Raw genomic sequence first — 18458 nt, 5'->3', positions numbered from 1 at the left:
GATTAAGAAATATATCAAATAAACAATCTAAGATCAACACTTCCATGACACTATGCCATTAAACACTAGACACGTGAAAGGCTCATTCAGAAAAAGGTTTAGTGGTAAGAGAAATTTAGGGAACATTTCAGATTCTTATCCCATTTTTGGAGATTCACAGTGCACTTTGCAAAAATCTGAGAGAAGCAGTGTTTAAGGAAGAAAAAACTTCTTTAAATTTTAACTCAACATTTCCTAAATTTATTTGCGCATAAAATTTTAAAAAATATTTTACACTCATTAGTGCCTTTTGGAATAGGAACAAACTTGAGGATACACTTTTCCAGTTCTTTCCAGTGCTAGATTTTAAACGACAACGTTATTTGACCTGACTACCCATGCCATACAGTACCCAATAGGAAAAGACAAGCAGCTTCCAAGATCAGTTGGGCCAGAAGCGAGAGGAAAGTGGGGACACTGTGGAACTCTGTGCACTTGGAAAATACATCTAGAAATGCAGCATTCAGCATTCCATCCTTCCAATCTTTAAAGTGTCTGTTTAACAAAATATTTCAAGATTCTAAATTTTCCCTGTCAGAGATGTCAGCCAATGAAAGAAGCCTGGAGAAATCACTAGCAGAAGGTGAAACATTGACATTATTTGATGATTCTTCCTTTATTCTTATACATTTCCTTCTTAACTTTGGGGCCTTAAAAGCATTCTTGTTTTGTTTCACCCTATTCCTATCTCTATATTCAAGTACAAAAGTCTGTTGATCCTACATGTAGCATATCCTTCATGTTCTTCCTTTCGTCTCTATCCCACCCTCTTGCTTACTTACTTAATAATTCTCCTTTGGGCACCTACTCCATTCTCCATGAGACATTTGCCAGAAATGTGGTATCTGCCCTGGAGAAGAAGACACCTAGTTGGGGGAGACCCATTCAGGGTTATCATCTCTCACCAATACCACTGTATTAGATCTTTCTTGCCCTCAGGCCCTTGTACTCTAGTGTATCCTCTAAAATTCCCATAATTATCCATTCAAAACCCAAATATGATCATGTCACTCTCTGTCCTGAAGTCAAATAATGGCTGCCAAATGTTATCTACGTACAATTAGGTTGAACTACATAAAACTGTCAATATTCCTACTAAGATGACAATTTTGCGTGGTTCAACACAATAAAATGAAATTTCCATTTTTCCATTTGTTGGCTACCGTTTTACATGAAAATCTTGAGAAGGATCTTTTCCAAATCTGAAAGGCATTTTAGGTATCATCAAAAATATAGACTATGAGGCATAAATAAAATCTGTTTTGTGAGCCCCAAATCAAAAGCCATAGGGCACACTCTTCAATTACTGGCAGTGATTTAAAATCTAGACGCTTCTCACATGGACAACTCTGTGGTTTACTCTAGCATCAACTCCTGCTACATGTACCCATAACCCAATAAACTTCCTGCATGTTCCAGTTTTTTTCTTCATATTCTACTTCCTCCTTGGGTTATTATGAGGATTAAAAAATATACACAAAAGAATAATCTATGTAAAGCAGGTGACAGATTACATTTACTATTAGCAATACGCCTAATTCTCACTTTTGCAAAAACAAACAAACAAACAAACAAACAAACAAACAAACTTACAACCCCATTGGAAGTAATCTCTCTGCACTGTTCTCCTGGCATTTCCTTTGTATCTCTAATAAAGCACATATCAGGGTCTATCTTGACTTAGAATTATTTATGCATGTGTCTATTTTCTACCCTGGATTATGGACCCCTTCTGAGCAGGGATCATATTTTATTCATGTTCTCACCTACATTGGGCAGAGGGCCTTGCACTGTGAAAGCAGTTTGCCATGCAAAAAGCACTATCAACTTGATGATGATTTGCATCAAGCATATGCTGAATTGTATTGAATTCTTTGTTAGTGAGGGTCAATACCACTGCTCTCTGGGAATAGTGGTCATAAAGTTAGAAGTTAGGAAATTCTTTCAATGAGAAGGACTGCCTGGATGGCAGATATCTGGAACCCAAATGCATTGTTCTCCCTAGTACAATTCTACTTTCCTAAAGGTGGAATTATCTTTTTTCCTTAATCATAGTGTAAGTAAATAGTCACCTTTCCTAATGCAACATTCATTTTCTCTCTTATGGTTTCTTAGACAAAGACATGAATGCATAAAATCCCAATTATCTAAGTAATTGGGACAGTGAAGAGTTAAGGAAGCATTCAAGAAAATGCATGGTCTATGACTTCTTTTCCAGTGTTTTGAGAATTCAAAGCTATTGAGAAGGGCAAACCATGGAGGGCTATTCCTGTGAATTAATTCTGCTCTTAGCCCAAGACTTTCCTTCACACTTAAGGAGAATAACATCCATGGAAGTGAAGAAACATGCTCAAAAATATTGTGGTGAGGCAACATTTCTGTTGTGATGGATTTAGGCCAACCTATATGGAAAGCAAGGGGTCACTTTGAGATGGTTCAAGAATCTTTTAATTTTAGGCATCATATTTTTCTGATCCCAGAAGTTATGTTACCCTTGCTGTCAAAAAACTGACAGAAGGACAGTCCAGGATAGACAGGAGAGTAAAATTGTAGCTTTAAATGCTGTTCTAGGAGATGCTGCTCCTGGTGGTTTCCAGAAAGCCAGAAAGGCATTAAAAGCAAAGACTGCTATGGAGAAGGTCACTTTGAAACTCAAGTTTTGAGAGCATCATATGGTATTTTAGACATTAGAGGAGATAATCTTTATTGTTCTATGGAACTTGCAGCTGATAGGACCAATTGCAAAATGCTAGGCAACCTTGACTCACCTGACATGGAACCAGAGAAGCCAGAGACATGAAAGCGTTCATTTTTATCTCCTTCCTCTTCATCACACTTGCTACTTGTTCACCATGTCAGCTATGTAGGAATCAAACCTCTTTAACCACACTCCCTTCCCCATTTAATTACCTCCCTATCACAATCTTCTGCCCTTTCTTCTGCTTTCCACGACCAGCCTTAGCATCCTTCCCTGCATAAATCTAGCCACATCCAGATTCATTTCAGCCATATCCCTTACCCCTTATCTGTTCCAAAATATGGAAAAGAAAGAAAAACTCCTTAACATTCTAAATCACAGATGGCAGGAAATCACATGTGTTAAAATTAAGTACAAATATACCTGACACCTCATCAGAGACAGTAAAGTGCTATGGTGAAGAGGGAAAACTGATGCCAGACTCTGTGGTTCAAACCTTGGTTATACTACTCCATCATTTAACCTCTGCATACCTCAGTTTACCCAACATTAAATTAAGTATGGTGTTGATACCAATTGCATTAGTTAGGATAGTGAAAAAATAACAGCCCCCTAAATGAAAACAGAAGTTTACTTCTCTCTGATGGGGGACTGTGGGGCTGATGAGGTGGTTGTGTGATTATGGGATTAGGTTCCTCTGTCTTATTAAGAACCAACCACCCAACAAACCTTTCAGTATAAAAAGCTACATAATAGGAACAGTATTGAGCAATAGAATTTTTCTGCTATTTTCAGAAAAATCAATATGTATACATCAAAGTATTAACTAGGAAATTAGGAAATTGTGGAATTCAGAAAAATCAATGTTTGCTTTGGCATATATTTGAAAGGAACTGAATTTCTTAACAAAGAGAGATTACAATTATAGACCTATTTTCTTTACAAAAGATCAAGGGATTTAATTTGTTGGCCAAATTGTTCACTAACATTTATGGGTACTTCTAAGAGAACAAAGAGATTCTTCTAACCAAAGTGTGGAAACCGAAGTAAAACAAGTAAAGGCAATCTTTTTAACCAACAAGTGGCAAAACTTTGGCCATATCAGATGTGTATAAAGTAGAGGCTTTTCTCATATAAGGACTCATTAGGTTCTTAAGGTTATCACTGGCCCTTTGGGACAGTACAGAAAGCTTATTTCTGTACCCAACAGATGAATGTCTACTATCATGGAGTTTTACTACAATACTGCAGACTTAGGTAGAACAGAGTACTGGTTTTGGAGTTAGATCATTTGAGTTTATATTCTAACCTTACTTATTGTCTGTATGACCTTGAACAGGTTCTTAACCTCTGCATGTATTAGATTTGTCATCTGAAAATAGGAACAATAATCATACATGCCCCATAGAGTAATTATGATGATGCATTAAAAATAATATGCATAAAGTTTTTAGAGCAGAAGCATTGAGGAGTTGTTGGCTATTTAATTATTAACATTACCCAAGTCTTTTAAAGGTTTTACAGCATTACAGACATTAACTTCTTACTTCTACACAGCTTTACCAGTCACAAAATTCTGTTGTCACGATTTCGTCACTACAGTTTTCAGGGACAATACTCCCATTTTAAAGGCAAGAAAACTAAAGCTTAAAAAGAGGAAATAACTTTAATAAGGTTGCCAACCCTCCAAACCAATGGGCTCGAGTCAATAACTTGGTATTCTTGCAAGTTAGCTTCCCTTGGCTGTAATCAGAGGAACAATGGTGGTGATGATACATGATGATACATAGATGATATGGTCCAGATAGCTCCTTCTATGGACCATGACACATAGCCATGCTTTCCTTGACACCCATGACTGGGCCAGGGAGAGCACATGACTTTAATGCAGTGCAAAAGCTCTGCCCAAACAAAGATGACAGCCACTTTCTGTTTTCTCCTTTGGAAATTTGAGCATTTCTAGTTGTGACAGCTGATGTTAGAAAGAGCTTCACCTCTACCTCATAATCTTTATCACTTAAAACAGACAATTTTCTTAATAACGAACACTCAACTTTAAGGACCCTCTTCAAACCTAATTGTTATCCCTAAGCCCCATCTGAACAGAAATTCTAGAGATGCCACTGAAAGGAGACTGAAAAGTATAGCGAGAGAGGCCAGGGGCACTCAGGGAAGGGCATGTTTTTCATGAAGACTGCCTAATAGTGATAAAACTATTGCTGGGTAACAAGCAGAAGTTTCAAGAGCAGAGCAAGAAATCTAAATCTAAATTCTAAATCATGGTAAAGGCAAAGTTCAACAAAATTTTACTTTATATGGACAAGAAGTTATCTTAGTTCTAGATTGTAACTCAGTGTTGAATCCTACTTATTTGGGAACCCATGACTCTTCCCTTAGGGCCCACAGGTCTCTTTTGCTATTATAGAAGTGTCTCAAAGTAACTCAATGATGTCTCTTACACAAGTGTCTGTAACTAACTCAATGGCATCTCTGTTTCTTGCAACCAAAGACCGAGACAAAAAGAAATGTAAATTATTAATTAAGATCTCTGTTAGGGTTTTAAAACAAAAATACCCTATATTTTACATATGAAACCATACAAACAGAGATGCACAGAAAGCTGATCTGCCATGAGAGGCACAGAAAGAACCAGGAAAACATTCAGAGAGTCAGAATCTCTGAGTTCAGCTGCTCCTTCCCTTGAGTTTTCAGAGACATCCAATGGCCTTATAGCAAATTCTCTTTTTTTTCCCTAAGCTAGCTTAAGTTAGATTTCTGTAGTTTGCAACCCCAAATAGAGCTAATGTCTATATTTCTCATCCCAGAATTCTTTGGGGTAATTCAACTAGATAAACTCTGGATATGTAATTCAAATATGAACACACATATATTTGGGCCTGAACAAGCTATCTTAGAAATGTAGGAAAACATTAGGTCACACTGAAAACCCAGAATTTAACCTTAATTGCCTGATTTTGAAAAGATAGTCATGCATACAAGTGATATCCAACTAGAAAATTAATTGTTAGTAGAAAAATGTTCCATAAATATTGTAATGTTTCTGAGTAAAGAGCACTGGCACCTGGGTTAAAGGATGACTGAATAGCAACCCTAAATATAGAGCCCTCCAGAGAGCTAGACAAATTTGTTTACATTCCAGGGTGGTGAAGGTAGTAAGGTAGAGACCTTCCCATGCTCCAAGAGCATTTGTTTACATTCCAGAGCAAAGATCTATGCACCACCCCCCTGCCCCAACCCTGTACTCTGTCTCTTTCTCTTCCCAGAGGAGAGGATGGGAAGACATGTCAGCTGCCCTATAGCCTATAAAAGCTGTGAGTTTCACAATGTGGTGTTCCTCTCATGGAGTACCTATGCAGGTCCACCTAGCTCTTTCAGAGCTGTCACATGGGGAAACTATGACATGGGGACCAGATACAAGATGCTCTGTGAGGAAATAAGAGGTATTTTTTTTTTCTGATCCATATATGGCAGTATAACTTGCTAACTTGCAAGTAGGGTAATATCTCAAACTCTGCCCAGTTTCAGACTTAACACTATATCCTAGATTGCTCAAGGTAAGTTTACACCTCCTATATAGAATAATTAATAGACCTCATTTCATTCTTAAAACTGTCCCTGTTCAGAAGGTAAATATGTTCACCCAACATACAACTCACATAATCTCAAGAGGTATCCTTCAAGAAATGCAATATTACCTAATTTTCTGCAGTTTGGGTATTTGGTGATTCATTCTTTTTATTTGCCAACTCCGATTGCCATTAGGTTACAATGCTAACTCAGGTTATATTGCCATTGAAATAGTAAAATTGTCCCTTGAGGCTTCTCCCTTTCAATTCCTCTAGAACTTGGTACCTGTGTTGAAGCACGCATCTTCTGCTTTGTCTTGCAGTATATTTATGTATGCTTCTCATTCCCTATACCTGTCTACAATATTTTTCTCCACTGACATCCGTAGTCTGGACTTATGCAAATGAATAAAATACCTCTTGGATAAGGCAAATAATTATCCTCAGATTTAACTGCTTCAAGGTTCAATTTGTATTCAGGTTTACTAAGCATATGGTTTACCTGTGCCCAAGTTGTATGACAACTCTCGTGTGGCAATTTAAACAGGGCTGATATTGATTTTTCTCCACAAATGGGAGAGTGAGACACAATATTAAATCATTTATCCCAGGTTAATGGCAAAAGGGAAAACAAAACTACAAAATATAGCTACTGGAATTTCTGTTCAGCATTCTATCCTCAGTATGACTGTGTGTTTCTATTTTGCGTGTTTACTCTGTAATGTATTTATTGTGTGATATATATAATGTATTTCATTCATTATAAAGCATGTTTCTGAAATATTGGTCCTGCCTTCTAACACATTAATAATAATTCATTCATAAGAACTATTTTTTAATTTACAGTATTGATTTTTTATATATTCATATATATATTTAATATTCTGGAAGTATATTGATAGGTTCAGAAATAGAAGTTTTTTTTTCAAATTTAGGATGCAAATGCATTTAACTATATTACAAAATTTTCTACCACTGGAGACAGTATACTGCAGCCTCAAATTACAAAACTAATGTATATTAAAGCAAATTTAATTTAAATTACAAAATTTTCTACAACTGGAAAAAATCATAGTCTAGCCCCCTTAAATTACAAAAATAATGTTTTCCCTTTGCCATTCATTCCCAAAGAAAATAATTTAAGTGTATCCCAGACAACCACAGAGGTCCTAGGATCCTTCTTATATTTATGAGAGAAGCTACCTACTGGTAATGATTTATTTATATTCTATTTATTTTTGCGAGAGAGAGAAAGACAGAGAGAGAAAGACAGAGTGCATGTGGGGGAGAGGCAGATAAAGGGGTAGACACAGAATCTGAAGCAGGCTCCATGCTCCGAAATGTCAGCACAGAGCCCAATGTGGGGCTCAAACTCACAAACCATGAGAACATGACCTGAGCCGAAGTCAGACATTTAACTACTGAGCTAACCAGGCACCCTGCTGAACTCCTACTTTTAATCCAATTCTTAACCACCGCCACAACTTCCACCACCACCTACTCCTCAGTCCTTCCCACACTGGTTTCAATCCCTTGACATATATTTTCCTTGCAGTGAAGATCCTGTCCCTTGTCCTTCATTGGTCTTCCATTTTATAGGCTCTTGCCTGCTGCCATCTGCTAGACCCAATGTCTCCTCCAAAGATCTTTCATGCAACTCTTCATGTCCCTGTCTAGGCCTCCAACCAGTCATTTGGACCCCCTCAGAAAACTCAGCATCCTAATACTTTATCCTACAGAGTAATTTTCTCTTTCTTTTGGTCTTTACCTCTTCAACCCAAATTAGGCATGTAGTCTTTTTTTACCATTATTATTTTTATGTTAAAAGGAAACATGTTGTCTTCCCAAATAAAAAGAGCAATTGTGTTCAGGGTTAATAGTCAAACTGTTTAGCAGAAAAAAAAAAAAAAAAGACAAAGGTACCAAGCTACCAGAACTGACCATAGTGAGGCTGCAACTCTGTACATGTGCTGCCAAAACGAGAACAGCAAGGCTGCAATTCTGAGTGACAATCCAGTGGGAGAGGGATTCCTCTGACTTCTTCAAGCAGTGATTCTCAAACCTGGCTGCATGTTAGAATCACCTGGAAGGCTTTTCAAGCCCATCAATGATTGGACCCAAGCCCAGTCCAGTTGAATTGTAATCTCTAAGGAAGGGGTCCAGTATTGGTATGTCTCAGAACCTTTGCAGCTGATTTTTTTTATTGCAAAATGATCACTACAATAAAGCTAGTTAATATCTGTCACCATACATAGTTGAAGAATCTTTTCCTTGTGATGAGAACTTCTAAGATCTACTCTCTTGGCAACTTTCAAATATGCACTATTGTACTATTAACTATAGTCACCAATTTTGCAGCTGATTTTAATGTGCAGACAGGTCCAACAGTCACTGGGTTGGATGAATGAGATATGCAGCCATGACTGTTACTGCTCAAACTGTTGCCAGTTCTTGACAAAGCTTTTCTTCTGTTCTTCTGAGGCCCATAGGGGGGAAGTGAATTGACCAAATTCAACACAAGAATCAGTGGCTAAATAGAAACTCTCTCTTGATTTTCTGATTCCCAGACCAGTCTTCTTTCCACTGCACCAGGACCCTACAGTATAAACTTAGCATGCTGCATATTACCACATTATATATGTATTTGTTACAGTCGCCACTTGTGATTAGTCACATGATTCTATGTATACTTAATGACTTACTTTCTCAAATGCTCACCAAAGGCAGTTGTTGAGGATGAACAGGCTTTCATCCTGATTGGTCTGGCTATTTAAGATCCACCGTGCAATGTCTTGCAATAAGTAGGTAGTAGCATTATTGTCCTAATTGTCATTGCAGACTGAGGAAACCAAAGCATAAACAAAGAAGAGGTACAAAGCATAGGAGGAAATGCTCTGTAACTCTGATCTCATTGCAATATCCAAATGCCATCTTGTACCAAGAGGAATCTGTGGGAATGCAAGTGAGCAATATTTACAGCATCTGTGTAAGGGGATAGCTGAACCAGTAGTGCAGGTTCAGTAGGAGTAGAGAAAATTTATGTTCAGTTTGTTCCCTTATTTTAGAGATGAAGCCAAAGTCATGCAGTGGGTTGGGATGCAGAACTACAAGTAGGAACTGGGTAGCCTGATTATCACTGGAACTGCTATATCAACTCTACTGTGATGTAAGATGTAGTGCCCTTAAAGCATTCCTTATAAAGGAAGGGAGAAGGGAGGGAGGAAGACAGAGAAAGAGAGAGATTATCTATATTCATTGTAATTAATCCATCAAATTTGTCTCATCCTAGTATCTGAATTTCATTTCAGGCCATCTGCGAAAAAATAAAATAAAGTAAAATAAAAAACAGACTTTTAAACTATAAAGCAAAATTACCTCCCGAATAGTATTTAATAATATTAAGAAGTAATCTATATATTAATTTTAATTTCTCAATTCCATGTAATATTATAATGTTAATTTGATATAAGGTATAACCATTGGCCTATCGGGGCTGGAAAATATAATCCTTCCAAGATAGTAGTTGACCCTTCAACAACACAGATTTGAACTGTGTGGGTCCACTCATACACAGATTTTTTTTATAGTACAATATTGTCAATATATTTTCTCTCCTCATGATTTTCGTAACAACATTTTCTTTCCCCTAGCTTACTGTATTGTAAAAATACAGTATGTAATACATATAACATACAAAATATGTGTTATCAACTGTTTCTATTATTGGTAAGGCCTCCGGCCAATAGTAGACAATTAGTAAAGTCAGGTTATACTCAGATTTTTGACTGTGAAAGGGGTCAGTGTCCCCAAACCCCTTGTGTTCAAAGGCCAACTGTATTTAGACCATTGAGGCTGTGGGGTAGGATTAGGGTGAAAGGAATCTCTGGTAAGTTTCTTCCCCTTTTCCCAGAGGCATGGGGAGAATTGCAAAATGCCTTGGGCTCTTCGAAGGAGAGCTGCCATAACAGTATAAATTTACAATTGTTTTGGACATGAATAGGAACAGGAACTCTAGTGACACTAGTAACTAACACAATTCTGAATTTTGAGGGTAAAATCCTGTACTCTAGTTCTTCCTAGGTCAGTTTTGAATGTTATCAATACAACCCCAATTATAAAATGTTTCATTATAGCAATATAGCAAGCTTGTTTGCCATATGCCTAGTGGTGTGAAGAGCTTTTCATTCCGTGAAAACAAAGATCTCAGAGCCAATAATAAGCAATGTTAACAGGGCCTTGCTGTCATATTTAATGTGTAGAGAAAAAAAGAAAGAAAGAAAATCCAAACTGCAGCCTTAGGCTGGCAGTCTGTAGCTCAGCCTCTCTGCATTTTAACCGGACTAAAATATTAAATATTTAGGCTCAAGGGATCTGTGATAGTTTAGATCCAGCTGTAATATTGGTTTAACAACCAGGAAAAATAACTTTCCACCTCAGAAGCAAAATTAAAGTAACAATCATTAAACTGGTATAATTGAGTGTTGTAACTTTGAACTATGATTCAAATAGAGGTGTACATTTTCTCATTGTTTCAAATTGTCAATAATTAAAGACATTATTTGGGGCGCCTGGGTGGCTCAGTCGGTTAAGCATCCGACTTCAGCTCAGGTCATGATCTCGCAGTCCGTGAGTTTGAGCCCCGCATCAGGCTTTGTGCTGACAGCTCAGAGCCTGGAGCCTGTTTCAGATTCTGTGTCTCCCTCTCTCTCTGACCCTCCCCCGTCATGCTGTCTCTCCCTGTCTCAAAAATAAATAAACGTTAAAATAAATTTTAAAAAGACATCATTTAATGTAGTTTATGTAGCAACCATTAAATAACCCAAGAATGGGAATGCCTAATAAACTGTATAAATGTATTTTACTGATGCACAGTTTTCTACATAGCTCTATGTGTACATATAAATATACCTCATTAATCCAGACACCACTAGTTTATGGAGTGGATTAATACAGACACTGAGTATTTTTGAAACTGTTCAGACACAGAATCCATGTTTGGATTAAAGATGCAGCATTTAAATGAGTTGAGTGCTGAAAGGAAAAGAGAAGGAAGCTCATTGTCTTAAAGATTCTTTTAGGTTAGATTTTTATAACTGGATTACTATTTTGAAACTGAAGTGTTAATTGCAGAGTGTGTTGAAAGTCACTGAATGAAAAGTATCTGGGAAGCAGAACAGCATGGCTGTTAGAGTGAACCTACTAGGATTGAATCCTAGCTCTGCCACTCACCTAGCTAGGTAAGCTGTATTTAATGAAAAACGACTTTAATGAACAAAAGGGGGAAAGTACTTGCAATTCAGTCTGCTCAAAAAATCTTGATCACACGATTACCATGTCATTGGTCTTACCCAGACTCTGACTCAAGTAGACAATGATTCATTAAATAATAGAACCCCAAAGTATCCCTGATACTCAGGTATTGATTCCACAAATAAACCTCATCACTGGCTCAAAGCTATCCTAAAATAAGGCTGTCTGTGAGGTAGAAAGCCAGGACGTGGCCTACAAGGCCCCAAGAACCAGGCCATTTTGGCAAATCATTGGACATCTCTGTGTTCCATTGTCTTTCATTAGTAAAACGGAGAGAATGCTAACTCTTAACATTTGTTGGAAGGATTCAATTAAATGAAATAATGCTTTGATAAATGGCAATTTTATTGATAGGAACATAATGACATCAACATAATTTTTAAAACAAACATTTGGTCTAAGAGAAAATGTTTTAATAGTAGTCATTTGAACATAACTAGGGTATTGAAATTCAGATAATCAACTTTTTTTTTAAGTGAAAGCAGCAGAATCTGTTGACCTATTCTAGAGTTATTTAGTGGTTGCTAAATAAACTACATTATTCATAGTCTTTGCTAGTAGTCCAAATTCAAAAAGTAATTTGCACAAAACCATATAACTAGATAAAATCTTAAATGTATTGGTCAGGGTTCTCCAGAGAAACGGAACCAATAGGAGATACATACATGTATACATATATTATAGAGTATTGATTCAAGTGATTATGGATCCTGAAAACTCCCACAATCTGCCCTCTGCAAGCTGGAGACCCAGGAAGGCTGGTAATCTAGTTCAAAAGCCTGAAAGCCCAAGAGCCAGTGGTATAGATTCCAGTCCGAGTTTGAACACCTGAGGACCAGAAGTGCCAAGAGCAAGAGCAGATTAATATCCTAGCTCAAGCAATCAGGTAGAGAGTGAATTCAATTTTCCTCTGCCTTTTTGTTCTGTTCAGGCCCTCAACAATTGGATGATGCCCATCCACACTGGGGACCTGCAACAATCTGGTCATCCCTTGGCCCAGTCAAGTTGAAACATAAAACTAACCATCACACCAAGTGTCTTGCTTCCCAGCTCATTATCATTCTTTTATGATTGCGGATTTTATTCCTCCTCCTTTTGGTTCCCCTTATTTTTTCTATTTGCTGAATCATTTTTTCATGAAATCTTACTTGAAATCCAGAAAAAGTTGGAAAGGATCTTTGGCCCCCCCATCAACCCTCAGAGACCCTATGCCCTTGAGCCACCTTTTTGAGGGAACCCTCAGGTTCTGTGTAATACAGATGGAAAACCATTCTGTTCCACATTAATGTAGTTTCTACAGTCTATTTGAGAAAAGTAATTAAAGAATTGAATATTCTTATTCACACTTGAAAGTAATAAATCTATTTGAACATTATACTAAATTTAGCAAGGCTTCTTCTATTATTAATTATTGAAGGAATATCAGATACATGTATTAAACTTACTAAAAGCCTTTTTCTTCATGGAGCTTGTATGATAAAATATGACAAAATGTGATAAAAATCTAATTTAGAAGAGAACACATTTTCATGTGACTTTCTAGTATTTTAATGCCTTTCATGCCATATTTTATTTCTCTTGAAAAAAACAGTGGTTAGAATATGACTATATATATATGTATGTAATTATATATATCTTGCTCTTATATATGTAGGAGAGCAAGCACGAAACAAAATGACTACCTAGTACAGTTGGGCTAGCACCAAGCCTTTTACGTTTATTTTCTCGCTTGATTCTCATGTAATGGCCTCAACGATGCCTGAGTAAGAATGAGGCCACATTAGTATTAATATTCAATTTTGTTTGTTCTGTTTTTCACCTGCTAAGCACAGAATTCCTAGTCCCATTGATATCAAGCATTATTTTTTGTGCTTACTTGCCATCCTTGTATCTTATTTGCTGAAATGTGTGTTCAAGCATTTTGCCTATTGTTTATTTGGTTATTTTCCTAATATTGAGTTTTGAAAGTTCTTTATAAAATCTGAATATAAGCCTTTTAGCGGACTTACAAATATTTTCTTTACATCTGTGGCTTTTCCTTTTGATCTCTCAGTGATGTCTTTGAAACAGCAGGAGTTTTTAATTTTGATGAAGTCTAATTTATCACTATTTTGTGTATTATCTAAGAAATCCATACAATAACCCTCATCATGGATCATTATTACATGCTTCTTTGCATGCATTGTAATTTATTGGATGCAAGACATTGTGATTTTTACCTTGTTGAGCAATGCTGAATATTTTTGTAGATATTCTTGGCTTTTGTTCTAGGATGCAGTAAAGTTGCTTGCAAGCAGTTTGACCCTTTAAAATCTAAGTTTTAAGGTTTTTTAGGCAGGACTGGAACAGTGCTCAGTCTAAGGCTAATTATTCCTAAAACTGAAGGAAGGCCTTTATGTACTCTACCCAATACCCTACTAATTATGAAATTTTCCAGTCTGGCAGGTAGACACTGGTGCTGTTTCTGGCCTTGTGTAAGTGCAGACACTATTACCTGAAATCTTTTCAGGAAGTTATTTTCTGGGCTCAGGTCATTTGCTCACTTGAATACACTGATCAGACTCTCCTAATTCCCAAGGGGCACCTTCGGCGTTCTTTCTCTGTAAGGACCTCTTCTGTTCAATATTCTGTCCAGCAAATTCTAATAAACTTTCCCTGGACTCTCAGCATTGTCCCCTCAACCCAAAATGTTCACTGGTTTCTGCCTGGAAGCATTCTCAAGGTGTAATATGGGTAATCATATGACTCAGCTTGTTCATTTGCTCTCTCTCAGGAGTTACTATGTTTTATTATCTAATGTCCAAAGACTTGAAAACTATTGTTTCAATATATTTTGTACATTTTTTGTTGTTGTAGTTTCGTGCCAGAGAGTATACCCAGTCCCTGTCACTATGTCTTGGTCAAAGTATAGAACTTCCTCCTGATTTTTAATTGGAAGCATGGTTACTTTAAATATGTTGGAATAAGAAGACTGACAAATACAAACACAAACCTCATTTTAAAGTGCCACTTTGGAGAATCCAAGGGCAATATGAAGACACAGGGATTAGGGGAGAAAAGGAAGAGCTGACACGTTACGAATGGTTCTGAATCAACAGAACACAAAGGTCTTTCCTTTCAAGCCATCGCATTGCACAGCACTAGCAGCATCACAGCACATGATATATAAGGCTGACCTACCTTTAAATGCATGAATCAACCTTTATTTAGAATTAATTTTTGATCCTTTGACCTTTTATGAATTCTTAGCATCAAAATGTCAAAAGGCTTTGAAAGTTTAATCAAAATGATGTCATTCCTTCTCATGGTCAAATCTGCACTGTGCCTTTTGATAGTGCCTATGAATACTACAGCTATTTTAACTCTCATTAACTCTCTTATATTTCTTATAAAGGATAAGGTGAGGAGACTAAAAAGTGATGTATACATTGATTAAATGACCACAATGTCAAATCTAAACAAATATTGACCTGCAACACCTAAACCATCAATCAAATGATTTTGGAATTGATCTCAGAAAAAAATATATGGGCCTGCAAGAAAATCTGTCCGATTTTTTTGCCCTTTCTTTTCTGCCTATACTCTTGGCTTCTATTCAGTTTTGTGCTTCTAAACTTTGCCCTGCAAAGGTTGAGCAAAAAAAAGAACCCAAGGAAGGGGCATCTGCTGCTTACTACTAAGAGTTGTGCCAGGCAGGTTGCAGAGGCAATAGGGTCTCAGTGAACTGGGGCAATGAAGCCAATCAAGAATTAAGATGACTCAGGGGAGCCTGGGTGGCTCAGTTCGTTAAACATCCAATTTAGGCTCAGGTTGTGATCTCACAGTTCATGCATTCAAGCCTCAAGTCGGGCGCTGTGCTGACAGCTCAGAACCTGAAATCTGCTTTGGATTCTGTGTCCCCCTCTCTCTCTGACCCTCTCTTGCTCACACTCTGTCTCTGTCTCTCTCTCTCAAAAATAAACATTAAAAATATTAAAAGAATTAAGATGACTCAAAATAATCTGTGCTCTAGTTGCCTAATGCAGTGACATCAGTTGGCGACATAGGAATAAATTCCTAAGCTACTGAACCTGAGTGGCAGAAAGTAAAGGAATTACCATATGCTGTAGAAATTACCAAACCTAGAGAACTTCAGAATGGATATCAGAGGTCTTACTCAGACTTTGCAAGGTGAACAACCACAGTCAAGTTTTAAATGAATTATACTGAAGACAAAAAAATAGGAGTTATTAGTGGCTTATCAAGTATCTGCCACTGTGTTCACACCTTGAGACATATTTCAGTCAATCCTCATACCAATCATGGAAAGGTTGTACTACTGTCCACATTTCACAGAGGAGAAAACTAAGGCAGTAATTAGCTAATTAACTGAGACACTATTTGAATCTAGGCCTAATTCCAAAGACTTCTTTATTTTTTTAATGTATTCATGTTTGAATACATAATAGATGCACATGGTACAGAATTAAAAAGGGTAAAAATGTCATAAAAGTAAGTCTTCTTCCAATCTATTCCCAGATGCACAGTTCCCCTCCCAAGTGACAACTTAATTAATTTCTGAATACTTCTACAGATGTTTTACCAACTATAATGGTAGACACGTCCATTTTTCCTTACAGTTGCATTAGTATTTGCTTCATGTATTTTGATGGTCTGTTAGGTTCATAGTAGTTTAAAACTGTTATATCTTCTTAGAGAATGGACTCGTATTATAATTTTGTGATGCTCCTCAGTATCACTAATGATCTTCCTTGTTCTGAAATCTACTTTGTATGATATTAATGTAGCTCTTCCATCTCTCTTTTGATGAGTACTAGCTTGTTTTACCTTCTTCCTTCTCTTTCCTTTTATCTTAGTCTTTATGTTTAAAATAGATTACTTGTTCTGCCATTGCAATTTTATGATGGATCCAAGAAAGGCATAATTTTCATCTGTCCAACCTTTTAAGGTCATGGACAATAACTTCCAAACTGTTTACAGGTCAAAGCTGAAACCAGAAGTTTTCTCAGCCTAATTATTTTTAAAGATAATTTCTTCTCAGAGACAATGAACATACATTTTAATACAGAGAAAGTCTTATCTTTCTCTTGACTACAGCAGTAGAATATGCATTGAACACTTAAGAGTTATATACATTGCTTTAATATATGATTTAAAAAGAGTTACTAGGATTCAGCTGTATATATCATTTAAGGTTGGATTTACATTTGTTGTAAGACTGTTCTTACTAACCATAAATTTGGTACTAACTCTGAGAAAGCATTAAAATCCAAGGAACCTAAGTTAAGCAAAGACCTATTTTTTTTTTTGAAAAGAAAACATATATAATTTATTTGAAAAACACTGCAAACTGTCTTAAAGTGATCTTAATTGCTCCTTGGCCATAATTTTCTTTGGATCTGCATCCTGCTATTGGTTTGGGACATTACATAAATGCAATTCCATAATTTATTAAAGAGAAGCCATCCGTGGGTGCCTGGGTGGCTTAGTCGGTTAAGTGTCTAACTCTTGGTTTTAGCTCAGGTCATGATCTCACGGTACATGGGATGGAGCTCCACATCAGGCTCCTTGCTGACACAAAGCCTGCTTGGGATTCTCTCTCTCTCTCTCTCTCTCTCTTTCTCTCTTTCTCCTTCTCTCCATCTCTTCTGTCTCTCTCTCTCTCTCACTCAAAATAAATAAAATTTAAAAAAAAGAGAGAGAGAAACCATTCGTACATTTTATAGAAGTGTTTATTAATCTAACCAGCCTTTTTTAAAAAAAGCTTATTTATTTATTTTGAGAAAGTGAGGTAGAGCATGAGTGGGGGAAGGGCAGAGAGAGAGAGAATCTCAAGGAGATTCCATGCTGTCAGCACAGAGCCTGATGTGGGGCCTTGATCTCACAAACCACGAGATCATGACCTGAGCTGAAATCAAAAGTCAGTGTTTAACCAACTGAACCACCCAGGAGCCCCTAAGCAGTCTTGATTGTTACCCTTGGACCCCACTGTCAGGGATCATACTAGTGATTTTATTGGCAGGGACAAAAAAAATCTAAACAAGGTAACAGTCAAGCATTTTCTAGGAGTTTTTCTTATTCCATAATAAGTGATAACTAAGATTTCTTAGAGTAGACAGAGTAACTAGCTATGGAAAGGCAAGATCTCTGAAATCTACAGAACTGACACAGTTCATGAGAATTTTGTACAATTATCAAATTTCAGTCATGAAAATAGATTTGTGATACCTTTTGCTTAAGACATAGTTGGAAAAGATATCATTCCTGATAAGTTATGACAATTTCTTCCATTAAGAGAATTTTTTGAGTGAGCTTTTTTTCACCGCATATTGTTTCAGTTATATATTGCTGATTAACCACCCTAAAACTTAGTGACTTAAACCACAACAGTTAATTTTTCTTAAGATTCTACAAGTTGATTGATTCTTCTTCTGGTCTGTTCTGACATTACTTATGTGGTTGCATTCATCTGGTGAGGAACCTGAGGATGGGCTCAGCTGTGGCAGATGGGATTGCTGAACCAATCTTTCCCCGAGTCTCCACCTGGGCTCCATCAGCAAAGCATTACAGGAGGGCAAGTTTCAGTGGAGAAGCTCTCACAGGGCCTCTGCTTGGCATCATGTTTGCTGATACCTCTTTGGCCAGAAGCCATAAAGTCAATCTCAGAATCAACTGGGAGGAAAATGGAAGTGGATGATGGGAAGTTTGATTCATTGGGAAACATTGTAAAAATCTCTTCTAGTCCTTCTTTTGGTTCCACATATTCACATCTTTCCCACATGCAAGATGTACTTAGTGCCTTCCAAGAACCCCCAAAGTACCAT

The 18458-nt window shown here is 36.9% G+C and overlaps 1 long non-coding RNA gene across 1 annotated transcript in view; it reads left to right on the top strand.

The window, feature by feature from the left end:
- The window catches only part of LOC121029657 (uncharacterized), a 92357-nt gene that overhangs the window by 73170 nt on the left and 729 nt on the right, over positions 1-18458 (top strand). The window lies entirely within an intron of this gene.

The sequence above is a fragment of the Herpailurus yagouaroundi genome, unplaced genomic scaffold (genome assembly GCF_014898765.1).
Source record: "Herpailurus yagouaroundi ecotype Mexico unplaced genomic scaffold, PumYag 139, whole genome shotgun sequence".
NCBI classification, from domain to species: domain Eukaryota; kingdom Metazoa; phylum Chordata; class Mammalia; order Carnivora; family Felidae; genus Herpailurus; species Herpailurus yagouaroundi.
Note: the sequence above shows the minus strand (reverse complement) of the source record. Positions and strands in the feature narration are given on the sequence as shown.